Here is a 16258-nt window from a genome sequence, read left to right as displayed (position 1 = left end):
GGATAGGGCGAATAGACAAGGCCTTTTCCCTACAGTGAGGAAGTTCAAAACTAAGGGATATAGTTTTAGGGTGAGAGAGGAAAGAGGGACCTGTGGGGCAACTTTTTCACACAGAGGGTGGTGCATGTTTGGAATGAGCTGCCAGAGAATTGATGAATGCAGATACAAATACAACATTAAACAATCATTTGAACAGGTATATGGATGGGAAAGTTTTAGAAGGATATGGTCCAAACGCCAACAGATGGGACTGCTTCAGGTTAGGAAACCTGGTCAGCATGGATGAGTTGGGTTGAAGGGTCTGTTTCTGTGCTGTATGACTATGACTCTAATTCCCATCATGGCAGAAGATGGGCTCAAAAACTTATTATGAAAACGTGGCATTAAGAGTCTAATGACAATGTTGTCCATTGTCAGAAAAACCCAATTTGTTCACTCATGTCCTTTTAGGGAAGGAAATCCTTACCTGGCTTGGTCTACATATGATTCCAAACCCACAGCAATGTGGTTGACTCTTAAAGTGCCATCTGGGCAATTATGGATGGTCAATAAATACTGGCCTAGCCAGGGATCCCTCATCCTGTGATTGAATAAAAAAAGGTCAGAGTTAGAAGTGTAAACACTGATCGATAGATGACCCATTTCTACACTTCTTGGCCAAGCTAGGGTGTGCACCATTATCTCCATTGAATGAGGTAAAAGTGGAGTTGTAAAACTCCATTGGAGACAGAAATTATTGATATGTTTTACAGAATCAAACAGTTGTGTTGAAGATAAAATAATTCATTTGCATTTCTGGTTAAACCATCCCAAAATTTGGCACATTACCAGAGAGGTAATAATACGAGGTGGATCTTTATTCTATCTTTGTGCAATTGCTGACTGAAGCAAGCAGTTCAGCTTGGGGATGGACCTAAGGGGTTATAACTCCATTAAGGTGAAGGGACTGTATCTTACAGTGTGTTTAGAAAGTCTACTGGTTGTGATGGCTAAGGCTGTATTAGAAGCAGGGATTACACTAACATTGGTGGTCACTATATAAAATTTGGGTGGAGCTTTATCTCACAATGGAATATTTTTTATTCGTTTGTGGGATGTGGGTATCTCTGGCTGGGCCAGCATTTATTGCCTGTCCCTAGTTGCCCTTGAGAAGGTGGGGGTGAGCTGCCTTCATGAACCGCTGCAGTCTGTGTGCTGTGAGTTGACCCACAAAGTCCTCAGGGAGGGATTTCCAGGATTTTGACCCAGCAACACTGAAAGAAAGGCGATATATTTCCAAGTCAGGATGGTGAGTTGTTTGGAGGGGAACTTGCAGGGGGTGGTGTTCCTATGTATCTGCTGCCCATGTCCTTCTAGATGGAAACCTAGAAGGTGTTGTCCGAGGATCTTTGGTAAATTTCTTCAGTGCATCTTGTATATAGTACACACTGCTGCTACTGAGCATCATTGATGGAGGAAGTGGATGCTTGTGGATGTGGTGCCAATCAAACGGGCTGCTTTGTCCTTGCTTTGGTGCCAAGCTTCTTGAGTGTTGTTGGGGCTGTGAGGGTAACGCTGTTGGAAGATTTGCTTTGGCTTTCAGCCAGTAAAATAAACCTACAATGGTCCTCACAGAGCCGTGGGGCAGAGTCAGATTGGGAAGCTGTGTGAAAGCGGTTGGATATCTGCAAGTAAACCTGAATAAAGAGCTGAAGCATTCATAGTGTCAAGATCTGTATAGAGGAAATTAAAGTTGTACCTGAATATTATTTAAATAGAGAAAGACTGCAGAAAGCTATGAAAAAAAAAGATTTAGGAGTCCTCTTCTAATTAATAAAAAATGCTAGCATCCCAAATTCAGCAGGGGATACAGAAGGTAAATAGATTTTTAACCTTTATTTCAAAGGGAATGGGTACAAATTGGGGAGGTTTAGCTAAAACCGTACAAGGCACTAGGCTAATCATAGCTGGAATACTGCTAACAGTTTTGGGTTCCTTATCTGAAAAAAGACCTTATAGCATTGAAAAAAGTCCAGAGAAGGTTCACTAAGCTGATACCAGGTATTCAAGGGCTGTGTTATGAAGAGAGTTTGAGTTTAGAAGTTTGAGAGATGGCCTTATTGAAACATACAAAGTTTGTAGGGTACTTGACAAGGTCGATATAGAAAAGTTGTTTCTTCTTGCGGGACCAGAAGATTTATTCTTAGAATAAGGGGTTGCAAATTTAAGACAGAATGAAGAGGACTTTCTTCTCTCAGAGGGTAGTGAATCTGTAAGGATTATTTACTACAGAGTGCTGTCAAGGCTGGGTCATTAAGTATATAGACGAGTAAGACAGACAGATTTTGAATCAATAGGAGAATGAAGGTTACAGGGAAAAGGGGAAAAAGTGGAGTTGAAAATTATCAAAGCAGACATATCCTCATTGAATGGGGGAGCACATTCGATGGGCAGAGTGGCCAACTTCTGCCCTCACCTCTCATGGTCTTAATGGTTTTATGGAGCAACCAAAAGGCTGATAGAAGGACCCAACAAAATCCTATCTCAGCGAAATAGCCAGAATACAGAAGAGAATTAAAGTAAATTCTGGAGGGTTGTGGCATACTTTTGGGCTGGTCCAACGATGAGTAAATAAACCTTCAAAATTTTGCGGCATTAGGAGAACTCTTGAGGGCGGGTAAAAATTAGAACTGGGCTTTTAGCAAAAGTCTGGTTCTGCTATAAGGCTGACTTTATTCAATCCTTGTTTGATATACAATAAAGTTTGTTTATATTGAAAATAAACGTGAAATCTTGTGGTGCAGTTCTGTCAGTTAATTGCCGGGTGTGAGGATTGCTTCTCACACTCATAACAAAAGTCTGTTTACTTAAAGCTTCCATGAGATGATTAGTCAAATGCCTGATCAGACTCTGCGGCAGCTTTTTTGAGGGAGACAGCCAGCAAAATTGCAGAAGCTGGCAGGAGAAGCTCTTTCCAGAAACAATGGCAGCCCTTTACGGAAGGCTACAGCACGGTCCCAGGGACTGGCAGCATTCTCATGGACTCAATGGAAGCAACAGAGAGGACACAGCTAAACTCAGCAGCCTCCCCGAAAGTGAATGGACCCTCAGTCCCTGACAGCCGGCTCCAACCTTTGGCATCACTGAAGACGTTGGCACTGGTTCTATGGAGTTTGTTGACATTTTATCACGGAATTTGTGCAGAATAGAACCATTTCATTTTGTCCCAGCAGGTTGGCATTGCTTCACATTCGCACATTAAATGCTCAGTTGTTCACCTTGAAATCATTTTCATTCCAGGTGAAACTATGAAAATCACATTTTGAAAATAAAAATCAAGCCTTTACTTCTCTGATTGACCTGTTTTCTGTGGTAAATGATATGACAACATCTGTCCCCTTTTGTAAGTAGGTTTAATGCAATTTTGTTTTGGGCATATACAACAAGCAACTTTGCAACGAGTTATACAGATTTGCTGGACCCATCTGTGGGAGAAGGTCAAATCCTCTGTTGAGTTGGGTTTCAACCAATAATACAGACACCAGAGGAAATTCTTGAACATACTGCCTTCGCCAAATCTATGTCAATGTGAAGCATCTTACTGTTGGGTCCATGAGAACAGATATTCTATCGGCTTTTTACTCACTTTGGTTATTGTTTAATTTCTGGGGCGTAGAAATAATTCATCATGAGCGCCTGACGAAAATAGGAATTTATATTTAGTTTGGGCGTGGAGACATTCTCCACGCACTTTTCTGATGCCTGAACTGATGCCCAGAGATGTTTGCTAATGGTAAACCCTATTGACATTCATTCAAAGGATCCTCTTCAGCTATTTACTCTCAGTGTTTAGGGTGCATGCCGTCAATCACAGTGTCAACTGCCTCGTAAAAGTCAGGAGCAGGAGGAAACTATTCGGTCCCTACATGTCTCCTCCACCATTCCAATGGATTTTCCAATCAGAATTCCATGTTCTCCGCTTACCATGGCTCTGTCTTTTCCCCCATGGTCCAGGAACTCCCCAACTACATCCAGGACACCACCCATGTCCTCCACCTTCTCCAGGACTTTCAATTCCCTGGCCCCCAAAGCTTCATCTTCACTATGGATGTCCAATCCCTGTACACTTGTGCCCCCCTCCATGCAGATGGCCTAAAAGCCCTCTGCTTTTCTCTCTCCAACAGCCCCGACCAGTCCCCTTCCACCAACACCCTCATCTGCTTAACAGAACATGTCCTAACCCTGACCAACTTCTCCTTTAACTTCTTCCACTTCCTACAGACTAAGGTGGTGACTATGGGCACTTGTATGGGTCCAAGCTATGGCTGCCTCTTTGTACGATATGTGGAATAGTCCCTCTTCTGCTGTTAAACCAGCACCATCCCTCACATCTTACTCCGTTACACTGATGACTGTACTGGCGCTGCCTCATTCTCCATGAGGAGCTTGAACAGCTCATCAAGTTTACTAACACCTTTCACCTCAACCTCAAATTCACCAGGGCCGTCTCTGATACCTCCCTCCTCTTCCTAGACCTCTCCGTTTCCATTCCTGGTAACTGCCTCAACACCTGTTCCTATTTCAAACCCACCAGCTCCCACAGCTACCTGGGCTACAACACCTCTCACCCACCTTCCTGCAAGAATGTGATCCCAAACTCCCAATTCCTCTGCCTCTGCAGCACCTGCTCCCAAGATGGAGCATTCTACTCCTGGATGTGCCAGATGATCTCCTATTTCAAGAATTGCAACTTCCCCCCACTCCAGTGCATCCCTCCCTCTCAACTGCATCTCTTGCATTTCCCACACTTCTGCCCTCGGACCCCCTCCTTCCAACAATAACAAATACAGAAGCCCTCTTGTCCTCACATACCATTCCACCAACTTCCACATCCAGGGCGTGATCCTTCGCCAGTTCCACCTCTTACAATCCGACCACACCACCAAACAGATATTTCCCTCCCCACCCCTATCTGCCTTTCATAGGATCTGCTCACTCCACGAATTCCTTGTCGGCTCCGTACTCCTCACTAACCCCACCACACCTGGCACCTTTCTATGCAGCCACAAAAGGTGCTACACCTGCCTCTATTCCTCCCCGTCACCTCCAACCAAGTCCCAAAGCAAACTTCCTATATCTGACAGGGGTTCACCTGTACATCCTCTAACCTTGTCTACTGTTGCTCACGACATGGCCTCCTCTACATCAGTGAGGACAAATGTAGACTCAGACACTGTTTAGTAGAGCATCTACTCTCTGTACGTGGTAATCAACTACACCTTCTGGTTGTGAACCATTTTAACTCCCCCTTCCCCTACCTGGCTGACATGTCCATCCTCGGCCTCCTCCAGGATCACAATGACACCATCCGCAAACTGGAGGAATAATGCCTCACATTTCACCTCGAGGGCCTACAGCCCGATGGCCTTAATGTGGAATTCACCAGTTTTAAACTCTCCCCAACTCCGGCCTCAACCCATGTCCAGCCCTCCCTCTCATCCCTGCCTCCTTGACTTGATACAACCTGCCCATCTCCTCTCCCACCTATCCACCCCTGCCACCTCTCTGGCCAATCCCCCACCACTCCCTACCTGCATTCACCTATCAATATCCTGCTCACCTTCCCCAGCCCCACCCCTCCTCTCTATTTAGTCCCCGTTTCCCTTGCCCTTCCCCATTTCAGAAGAAGGGCCCCGATCTGAAACGTTAACTTTCCTGCTCCTCTGATGCTGCCTGGCCTGCTGCGTTCATCCAGCTCCACACTGTTGCCTGTGACTAGTTCCTAGTTTTATGCAGAATACGGTAAATTCTAGTTTTAACAGGACTACTGTGTAGAAGTGCAAAAACCACGAAGTCTAAATGACAGAAATCCTCTCCCTTTTTGGGCAATAATTTGAATTTTGGCTCACTACATCGAGAGAATGCTATTGTTTTAGCAGCAGCTGATTCCTGTAAGTGTGTGCGCACAGTTGGAAAAGTGCTATACAATCCCAAATTGGCTAATAAACCACTCAGTTACCCAACTAAAGCCACATAAGCGTTAGTGGTGAAATAAACTCATGCATTGCAGTTAATTTTCTATGTGTAAATTGTGTCACTGTGGTTATTTGTTCCTTCATGGATGTAGGTTTCACTGGCCTGGCTAACATTTGTTCCACATCTGCATTTTTCCTATGAACTGGATGGTTGTCTTGACCATTTCGGAGGGCAGTGAAGCATCACCTACATTGCTGGAGGTCTGGAGTCACTTGTAGGCAAGCTAAGGATGACAGATGTTCTTCGCTGAAGAGCGTAAAATGAACTTGATGGGTTGCTCTTAAAGGACAATTGATAGTAATTGGGGTCAGCATTTCGGATGCCGTGGTGGGTTTGAAACATAGATCCCCAGATCATTGACTTAGTCTGTGGATTACAAGTGAAAATACCACCATATCACCACTGCCACCACATTTCCTCTCCAATCTACATACATAACTGAGCTTCTTTGTCTCGAGCAACAAAAACAAAGCTGCTGGAAAAGCCCACAGGTCTGGCAGTACCTGTGAAGAAGAAAACAAAGTTAATGTTTTGGGTCCATTGACCCATCCTCAGACCCTTCCTTGTCTTCAGGTCTGTTCTCAAAAACCTTTTCACTACTCTCCATAATGCTTTCCTGCCTCTATTAAGGATTATAGGGAGAGGGCAGGAAAGTGGACGTGAGGAATGTTGGATTAGCCATGGTCCTATTAATTGGTGGAGCAGGCTCGAGGGGCTGAATGGCCTACTCCTGTTTCAACATCTTTTGATCATATGGTCTTTGCCAAAATATGGTTCCCAGAATTGGACACAATACTGCAGCTGAGGTTGAGCCAAGTTTCATATTATAGCTTTACTTGCTGTTAAAATCCCTGGAAAGGGTGGCATGGTGGCTCAGTGGTTAGCACTGCTACCTCACAATGCCAGGGACCTGGGGTCAAACCCACCCTCGGGCAACTGCCTGTGTGGAGTTTGCAAGTTCTCCTCGTGTCTGTGTGTGTTTCCTCCGGGTGCTCCGGTTTCCTCCCACAGTCCAAAGATGTGCAGGCTAGGGTAGATTGCCATGCTAAATTGCTCATGGTACACAGGCTCGGTGGATTAGCCGTGGGGGAAAGTGCAGAGTTACAAGTCTGAGTGGAATGCCCTTTGAAGGGTCAGTGTGGACTTGATGGGCCAAACAGCCTGCTGCCACACTACAGAGATTCTATGAATTTCCAGTGTAATATCTGCATACAAAAAATCAGACACTGTTCCAATGTTGCTTTCACAGTAAATTCACCCGGGCCTCTGCAGTGCTGGCTTAGAGACATTACCACAATGTCACTGCCTCCCTGAAGTAATAAAGGCACAAGGTAAGTCAACTTTGTCAGCGTGAAATATCATAGAATATTATTGTTCACAACTGCAATTGATCTTTCTGCTATTCTTGAACAAGACGTCTGCCAATAGCTGATATTTTGTAAAATTAAATGGTTTTGCAACTTTTCAAGCATTCTGTCAAACCCAAAAATCATAGAATGATGGAACGATTGCATTAGTGATGCCAAGGTCATTAAACTAAGGATTCACAACTCCTGGCTAAAGTGAGCATGGGTTTGAACCACACCATGGCATCTGGTGGAATTTCAATTCAATTAAACAATATAAAATTAAGCTTGTCCCAGCAGGAAGCTATCATTGACTGTTGCAAGGACCTATTTGGCTCGTAATGCCCCTGAGGAAGGAAATTTGCCCTCCTTACTTGCTCTGGCCATGTGATTCCAGGCCCATTGCAACGTGGTCATGGTAGAGTCAGAAATCATGGAACATGGTGCTGTTCCCAGACCGGGGCACCAACCCCGCCCTCAGTCCCGAACCCAAACAAAGTGGATCCCATGAGCTTTAGGATGCATTTGTTGGCCGTGATACAAACTCTCATGTCCTGGGCCCTGAAGGGTTTGGCTGCTCTTTGAAATTGTCTAGAAAATCACTCTGTTCAAGGATGGAGAGCCAATGCTGGCCTTGGCAGTGACACCCACATCTTGCGCAAAAATAAAGAGTTAAAACTCATTAACTGTCTTGCGAAGTGCACATAATTCATAGATTAGTTATAATGCAAACAACAGCGAGACATTGTGATGGGATCCTAAGCAGGGGAGCTCAGGCAGTTGTGACAGGGCCCAAAGCAGCAGGTGGCAATGGTGAGGGAGGGCACCGAGCAAGGGAGCTTGAGCAGTCAGACAGAAACTTCCCAGAGAAAGGGCTTTTGGAGGAAAGGTGGGAGATGGATCAGTCAGACAAGAATTTTCTCAACTGGATGTAAACTGAATTCTATGCATATATGATGCTGTCTTTCATCAAATCTGTACAGTGTGGAAACAGGCCCTATGGCCCATCAAGTCAACACTGATTAGAACATCCGACCCAGACCCGTCCCTCTATAACCCACCTAATCTACACATCTCTGAACACTACAGACAATTTTTAGCATAGTCAATCCATCCCACCCTGCACTTCTTTGGGCTGCGGGAGGAAACCGGAGCACCTGGAGGAAACCCACGCAGACGCTGGGAAGAATGTGAGAACTCCACACATACAGTCGCCCGAGGGTGGGAATTGAACCTGGGTCCCTGGCGCTGTGAGGCAGCAGTGCTAACCGCTGAGCCACCGTGCCACCCCAATGAGGGAGGGCATTGAGCAGGGGCAGCCAAGTAGTTGTGTTCAAACTCTGGCAGCTGGTGGTGATAGTGAGGGAGGGCACCGAGCAAGGGAGCTTGAGCAGTCAGATAGACACTTCCCAGAGAAAGGGCTTTTGGAGGAAAGAGTCTACATGGGAGATGGATCAGCCAGACAAGAATTTCTTCAAGTGGATGTAAACTGAATTCTATGTAAATACGGCATCCTCTTTGCTTCACCTTCATTTCCCTTCATGTTTGTAATGACCTGAGGCCAATGTAGTAAAGAAACTCTGCTCATTGATGTTTGGGTTATCCACGTGTTCAAGTCTCATGTTACATTCTACCCTAACTATCTGGTGGAGGAGTGATAGTGTCGGAAGTTTAAATGTACCAGAGAAGTGTCTGCAGAGCCTGAGGCAGAGGCAGGGCACTGCCAGGAGCAGTGGAGGTCACATTAATTGGCCTGTTGTGGGTCAATACTTAAAGTAAGTGATTTATGAGTTGTTTCCAACAACGAGTAGTTTACATAATTTTCCCCACGGGCAAGAAGAAACTGCTAGAGAGAAACTTGTGATTCTTGCCAAAAGGCAGGAATTCCTGATGTCCAGGGTATGATTGATTACATATCGCCTATGTGTTCCAACACACAATCCCCTTGACAGTCCACATGAATTGCAATGAGCATTTATTCATCTAACATGGGTCTCGCGGCTAGGATAATGTGGGTGAATCCCTGATAAACAGGCATGACGTCTTCATTTCGCGGCAGTTCTCCGCTCTCTTAACTAGGAAGTGCAGGACTCGAGAGGCCACGCTACCAGCCGAGGATCATGGACAGTGACTGGTCAACAAGGTGCCAGATCCCACAATGTAGCTTTTTTATTTTGCTGTGAAGGGGGAAATGGAGAAACTGAGGCTGTCCTCCTTGGAGAAAAAATGGCGAAGATAAAGGTGTTCATTGGGGCACCTGGACAGAGTGGTTAGGGAGAAAGCCTCTCCCTTTTGAGGAAGACCCAACACCAGACAGCAACAATTTGCGATGATTGATGAAAGAGGCAAGACAATAAACATATAATACTCAGAGAATATTTGGGATGTAGAATACATCGCCCAAGTTAGTGCTGGGCTACAGGAAGAAGAAAAGGGAAGAGGAAATTGGCTGAGTTGCTCTTGTAGAGAACAAGTACAGATAAGATTGTCTGGATGGCCTTATTCTGGGCTGACAACATTCTATTGGTCTACGATTCCATGATAAGTTCAGCAAACATGCATCTAGAGCATCTGTCCTCTTCATGTCAATATGATAGTGTCTAAATAGAGTCTAAATTCAGTCATACAGCACAGAAAGAAACCTTTGACTCACAAGTCCATGCCAACCAGACTCCCCAATCTGACCTAGCCTCATTTGCCAGCATTTGGCCCATATCTCTCCAAACCCTTCCCATCCATATACCCATCCAGATGCCTTTTAAATATTATTATTGTGCCAGCCTCCACCACTTCCTCTGGCAGCTCATTCCACACACGCACCACACTCTGTGCAAAAAAGTTACCCCACAAGTCCTTTTTAAATCTTTCCCCTCTCACCTTAAACCTATGTCCCTCTAGCTTTGGATCCCCTTACTCCTCGACGAAAACCTTGGCTATTCACCCTGTCCATGCCCCTTGTGATTTAATAAACCTCTACAAGGTCACCCCTCAGCCTCTGATGCTCCAGGGAAAATAGCCCCAGCCTATTTCAGCCTCTCCCTATAGCTTAGACCCCTAACATGAATACCATTGGTTGGGCCAGCGTTTGTTGTCCGTCCCTAGTTGCCCTGCAGAAGGGGGTGGTGAACGGTCTCCTTCAAATGCAGCAGCCCATTCATTGTAGATAGGCCCACAATGCCATGAGGGGGGTAGTTGCAGCATATGATCATGCTCATGTGGTAGGGAAGATTTTATATGCTTGGTAGCGGCTGGGGCCAAACTCTGCCTTTGGCTAAATACACATCTGAAACTCCTTCACATTGGCACAGAATTGTATTATAACTTCAGCCCAATAATTAACAGATCATTTGGTATTCTGTGCAAGGATAGCAGAAAAATCACTTCACATCAAACAAAGTTAGGACTGCAAATAGGAATGCCCGAACTAACTGGGAGGAAGCAGACTGAGACATCCTCTTGGAAATCCTCTTGCACGGCTTTGTATTTTTTTTGGACTCAGGCAGTGTGGAACTCTCTTCCCCAGAGGATAATGCTAGCTGGGTCTTTCCATGCCTTCAAAGCTGAGTTAGATAGATTTTGGACGGATGAGGATTCAAGAGTTATTGGGGGTTGCAGACGCAAAAGTGGAGTTGAGACCTCAATCAGATCTGCCATGATCTTGTTGAATGGCAGAACGGTTTGAGGGACTGAGTGGCCACTGCTTAAGCCCTGTGAACTTGTCCTGGTGTCACTGCTGCTTTTGCAACTTGGCATGAAGGAAATTCCATCTCTTAAATTCTTTACATGCCTTTTTTATCCCCCTTTAAAGCACTCCTTGTTACCTTTTTGAGCAAATCCTGTAGTCACACAGTTTTCCAGGACTTTCTGAATGGAGTGTGTCGAGAATGCAGTGCAAATGTTGTAGCCATAAAGCACAGATAAAGCTATTAGGCCCATCGAATGCATACTGACTGTTAGTGGACAACATCCCAAAAAGCTCCTTGTTCCCAGAAAATGCAAATAGTTCAAAAATCACTTACAAAAGAACCATTTTAATGTCAGAATTCCTCACCACATGGTGAGGAATTGCTTTCCAGAGACTGATTGAAAACAAATTTGCCCTGCGTATATACACTATTAACAATAAGCAAATACTGTCACACATCTGTATCACAACCTTTATAAGCATTGCTGTTTCTCTAGGGTCTATGTGCAACTCTCAACTGCCAGAATTGTTTGACAACTTTACTGTCCTCATCCGCTTAGTAAAGCTGGAAATGTAAGGATCCAGGGCCTTCTGTGCAATTATGATCTGATTGACAATATCAGCGGCTATGCCGGTTTCACACTCATCCTTCTGTTTTGTTTATTCATTCACGGGATGAGGGCATGGTTGGCTTGGTCAGCGTTGATTGAATGAATGACTATCCTTTATCGTCACATGGACTCAATATAAAATACAATGGGTACTCTCGCTTGTACATAAGGGCCATTCACACAACAAAATAAAACAAAGATAACTTAAAGAAAGCCCAACCTTTCACTCCCCGCTGCTACAATATACCCTCACCAGAGGCGTGCTCCAGGCTTCCCAGCCCACATTATGCTGTCAAGAGTGCCTCTCTCCGGACTTTCCAACCCACTCCAGGCTGCGCCAGGGGCTCACTCCACGCGGAAGCAAGATCCCCTCTCCAGGTTCTACAGGCTCACCAACTATCACAGGTTGACTCTAAAAACACCACCGTCGCTCCGGAGCCCATCGCAGCCACCTCCAGCTGAAGAGCTCTTTCAATCAGCCACGTTTAAGGAGTGAAAGAAGAGGTGGGAAGAAAAGAAGAATGCTGACAAGTTTGGGCACAGGACCCTGAACACTGCACCCAGGGGGCAGTCGGTCATTGAATCCCTACAGTGTAGAAACAGGCCCTTCAGCTCAACAAGTCCACACCAACCCAGACCCATCCCCCTCTAACACCCCTAATCTACACACCCCTGAGCACTATGGGTAATTTAGCACGGCCAATCCACCTAACCTGCACATCTTTGCACTGTGGGAGGAAACTGGAGCACCTATGGGAAACCCACGCAGACACTGGGAGAATGTGCAAACTCTACACAGACAGTCGCCTGAGGGTGGAATCGAACCTGGGTCCCAGGTACTGGGAGGCAGCAGGGCTAACCACTGAGCCGCCTAAAGTTAAAAGTCAACAGTCACATGTCGGCCAGACCGAGTAAGGATGGCAGTTTCCTTCCCTGAAGGGCATCAGTGAACCAGATAGATTTTTCCGACAATGGATTCATGGTCATCAGTAATTAATTCCTCATTTTTCAAAAAAAAAATCAGAATTTGCAATCCACTATCTGCTGTGATGTTATGGTAGGATTGAACATCACCTGGGCCTCTGGATTAACAATCCAGCAATAATACCAATAGGCCATTATCTCCCCCTGCAGGCCAAGGAGTGTCTCAAATTTGGATTAACCTGGAGGTGTCCAAAGAATTTCTTTTTACACAGTCAAGCATGAATTTTAATCCTTATTAAATGAGTAAAATGACTCCATAGCTTTACCAGCGAGGTGCACATCAGTAGGGAGTAGTTATTGATTTTGCATACCTGACTTTTCATGTGTTGTCCTGGGCTCAAATGAGCTGTGCGAGCCTACAACACCTGTCCAGAAAACTGGTCTGGGCACACAGTATGTGCCTACAACAGGATTTACAAGAGACCACCTTTTGCTGTTGTTTAGAGTTAAATGTGTTGCTGCATGGATTCCATCGGGACACAGTGAGCTCCCCATTATGCAGTTTGGATGAGCGAATGGAGGGGTACTGGTCATATTACTCTGCCAGCTGCTTGAGAAACACTCTTTCAGAACATGGTACAGTCTAATATTCTATCATTATTTTAAACAAATCTTAATTCTAAATGCCAAAAGGGTTCTGGAATCTCTGATCATGTTACATCCGGATCATCGACAGAACTAACTCTTCCATCTTGAGAAGCAACTTATGAAACTCGGTGAAAGTGGTCAGTGTTCTTTGAAATTTTTGTTGGTTGCAGGGGAGTCAGATGGACAAATAGGCTGAGAGGTGGCAGATTGGGTTTAATTTAGATAAATGCAATTTGCTGCATTTTGGTTGACCAAATCAGGGCAGGACTCATCCACTTCATTGTAAGGCCCTGGGGAGTGTTGCTGAACAAAGACACCTTGGAGTGCAAGTTCATCGTTCCTTGAAAGTGGAATCACAGGTAGATAAGATGGTAAAGTAGAAAGCATTTGGTATGCTTGCATTTATTGCTCAGTGCATTGAGTATAGGAGTTGGGAGGCCATGTTATGGCTGTACAGGACATTGGTTAGGGCCACTTGTGGAATATTCAATTGGAAGGTTCAATCCTTGCTGAGGGAAGATGTTTAGAAATTTGAAAGGATTCAGAAAACATTTATAAGGATGTTGCTGGGGTGGGAGGGTTTGAGCTGTAGGGAAAGGCTGAATCAACTGGGAAACCTTATAGAGGTTTATAAAATCATGAGGGGCATGGATAGGGTAATTAGACAAGGTGTTTTCCCTGTGATGGGGGAGTCCAAAACTAGAGGGTACAGGTTTAGAGTGAGAGAGGAAAGATTTTAAAGGGACCCAAGGGGCAACTTTTTCACACAGATGGTGGTGCGTGTATGGAATGAGCTGCCAGAGGAAGTGGTGGAGGCTGGTACAATTACAGCAGTTAAAATGCATCTGGATAAACCCTGACCTGTGGGTGGCTGTACTTATTGGAATAGTTTCGTTTTGAGTTCTACAACAGAAGCAATTGGTACGTCAACTTCTAATAAACTCAAGTTACATGGATAGATTGAAGCTTGGATTGCTCTTCGTGAACAGAAGGTTGGGAGATGTTCTACACTATGAGGTGTCAAATTGAAAACTGAAGGACACCACATAGAACATGGAACATAGAACACAGAACAGTACAGCACAGTATGGGCCCTTTGGCACACAATGTTGTGATGACTTCTTATCCTGCTAAGATCAATCTACCCCGCATACCCTACATTTTACTAACTTCCATGTGCCCCCATCCAAGAATCACTTAAAAGTCTCTAAAGTATCCAGAGACCCAGGTGATGCTGTGGGTTCAAATCCTACCATTCTATCAAAGCAGACAGTGGATTGCAAATTCTGATTTTAAAAAAAATAGCAATTAATTACTGATGACCATGAATCCATTGTCGGAAAAATCTATCTGGTTCACTAATGCCCTTTAAGGAAGGAAACTGCCATCCTCACCTGGGCTGGCCAATGTGCGAGCCCAGGTCCACAGCAAAGCTGTCGATTCTTAACTACCCTCTGGGCAATAAAAAGATGGTAGGGGTGGAATAGGCAGCATTCAGGCTCCTGTGGCTTGTCCTACTCGTCTACACTTTTCTATTACTCATATTCCTTCAACCATGGTAAGGTGCTCAGCAAAAGGACCAAAGGTAACGTGAAGAAAACAGTTTTGACACAGTGAGTGGTTGGCCATGTGAGAAAGTGGTGGAGACTCGATCGTCACTTTTAAAAGGGAGATGGATATACAAGTGAAGGGAAAAAGAATTACGGAGCTATGCGGAAAGAATGAGTGTTACAGGCTAAATTGCTCTTTTAAACCATTTAGTCTTGCCTTTGAACAAATTAGCTCTCTACACAATCTAGTCATGAGTCAACTGTGAACAGTCTAGAATCTCATGTAGGCCAGATCAGACAAGGTTGGTAGATTGCCTTCCACACAGGGTATCGATGAATCAGATGGGTTTTTTTTAAAAATATTTAACAATGATTACCATTAGACTACACTTTTATTAAACCCAAATTTCGCCATCTGCTGTGGTAGGATTTGAAGCAACCCCCAGAACATAAAAAAACACAAATAGAGATTGCTGGAAAAGCTCAGCAGGTCTGGCAGCATCTGTGAAGAGAAAGCAGAGATAATGTTTCAGGTCGGATGACTTTTCCTAAGAACATAATAAACACCAGAGGCTCTGGACTGCCGGGCCATTGACATCACCATGATACTAGCACCCCTCCCAGGTAGCTAGCACTGAAATGATGGGCTGAAAGTTACCTTGAGTGTTGTAATCATTCTATGAATCCTTCCAACAGAACCTTCAACTAATGTAAACTGTTAGCAAAACAAAGAGCAACTAAAAAACTCTTCAATTCTTCTATTCCAATGGCGTTTATTTTCTTCCACCAGAATTTGCATCCAGCTTCTTGTGCTGATGGCTGGAACTTGAGGCTGGGGGTGTGGATGAATATAATTACAGCTACACATATACATTCTCTATACTGATTAAAGGGTTGTAGTTAATCACTTTGATTTCACTGCAGATAACAGATACAAAACAGTAATTACAGGACCGGATGAAGTGAATGTTCATTCTGACACAACAATTCCACAAACTCTCATTAACCGAACAAACCAGTTAAGAGTTTGAACTGAGTAGATCGACAGATCTTATACACTTTTAGTTGCTACGCTAAGACTCTGCAACATATTTCAACCATAATGTAGATGGCATAGAGAAAGGTACTTTAATTCATGTCTCCGGGCCGAACTCTTTCACAAATTGAATCCAAATGTTGGTAAAGTGTAAAGAACCCTGACTGTAAGAGGGACAACTTGCTTACCAGAATATTAATTTTCTGAAAGGCATTCCATTTATGGTGGAAATTGGATGTTTCTAATTAGCCATTTTATTAATATGCTACAATCACATCTACAAGTATTACCTAATAGAACTTTTAACTTTATGCCTCAGGCATTTCAAAGTGTTTCAAGTGCTTTCTCGTCTCCAAATTTCAGTGAGTTGCTTTCAACATCTATTGCATTTTGGAATAAAGCTTCATAGGAACAGAACCGGACCATTTCATCCTTCACTTCTG

Source organism: Stegostoma tigrinum, chromosome 29 (genome assembly GCF_030684315.1).
Source record: "Stegostoma tigrinum isolate sSteTig4 chromosome 29, sSteTig4.hap1, whole genome shotgun sequence".
Taxonomy (NCBI): domain Eukaryota; kingdom Metazoa; phylum Chordata; class Chondrichthyes; order Orectolobiformes; family Stegostomatidae; genus Stegostoma; species Stegostoma tigrinum.
This window is presented reverse-complemented; position numbering follows the sequence as displayed.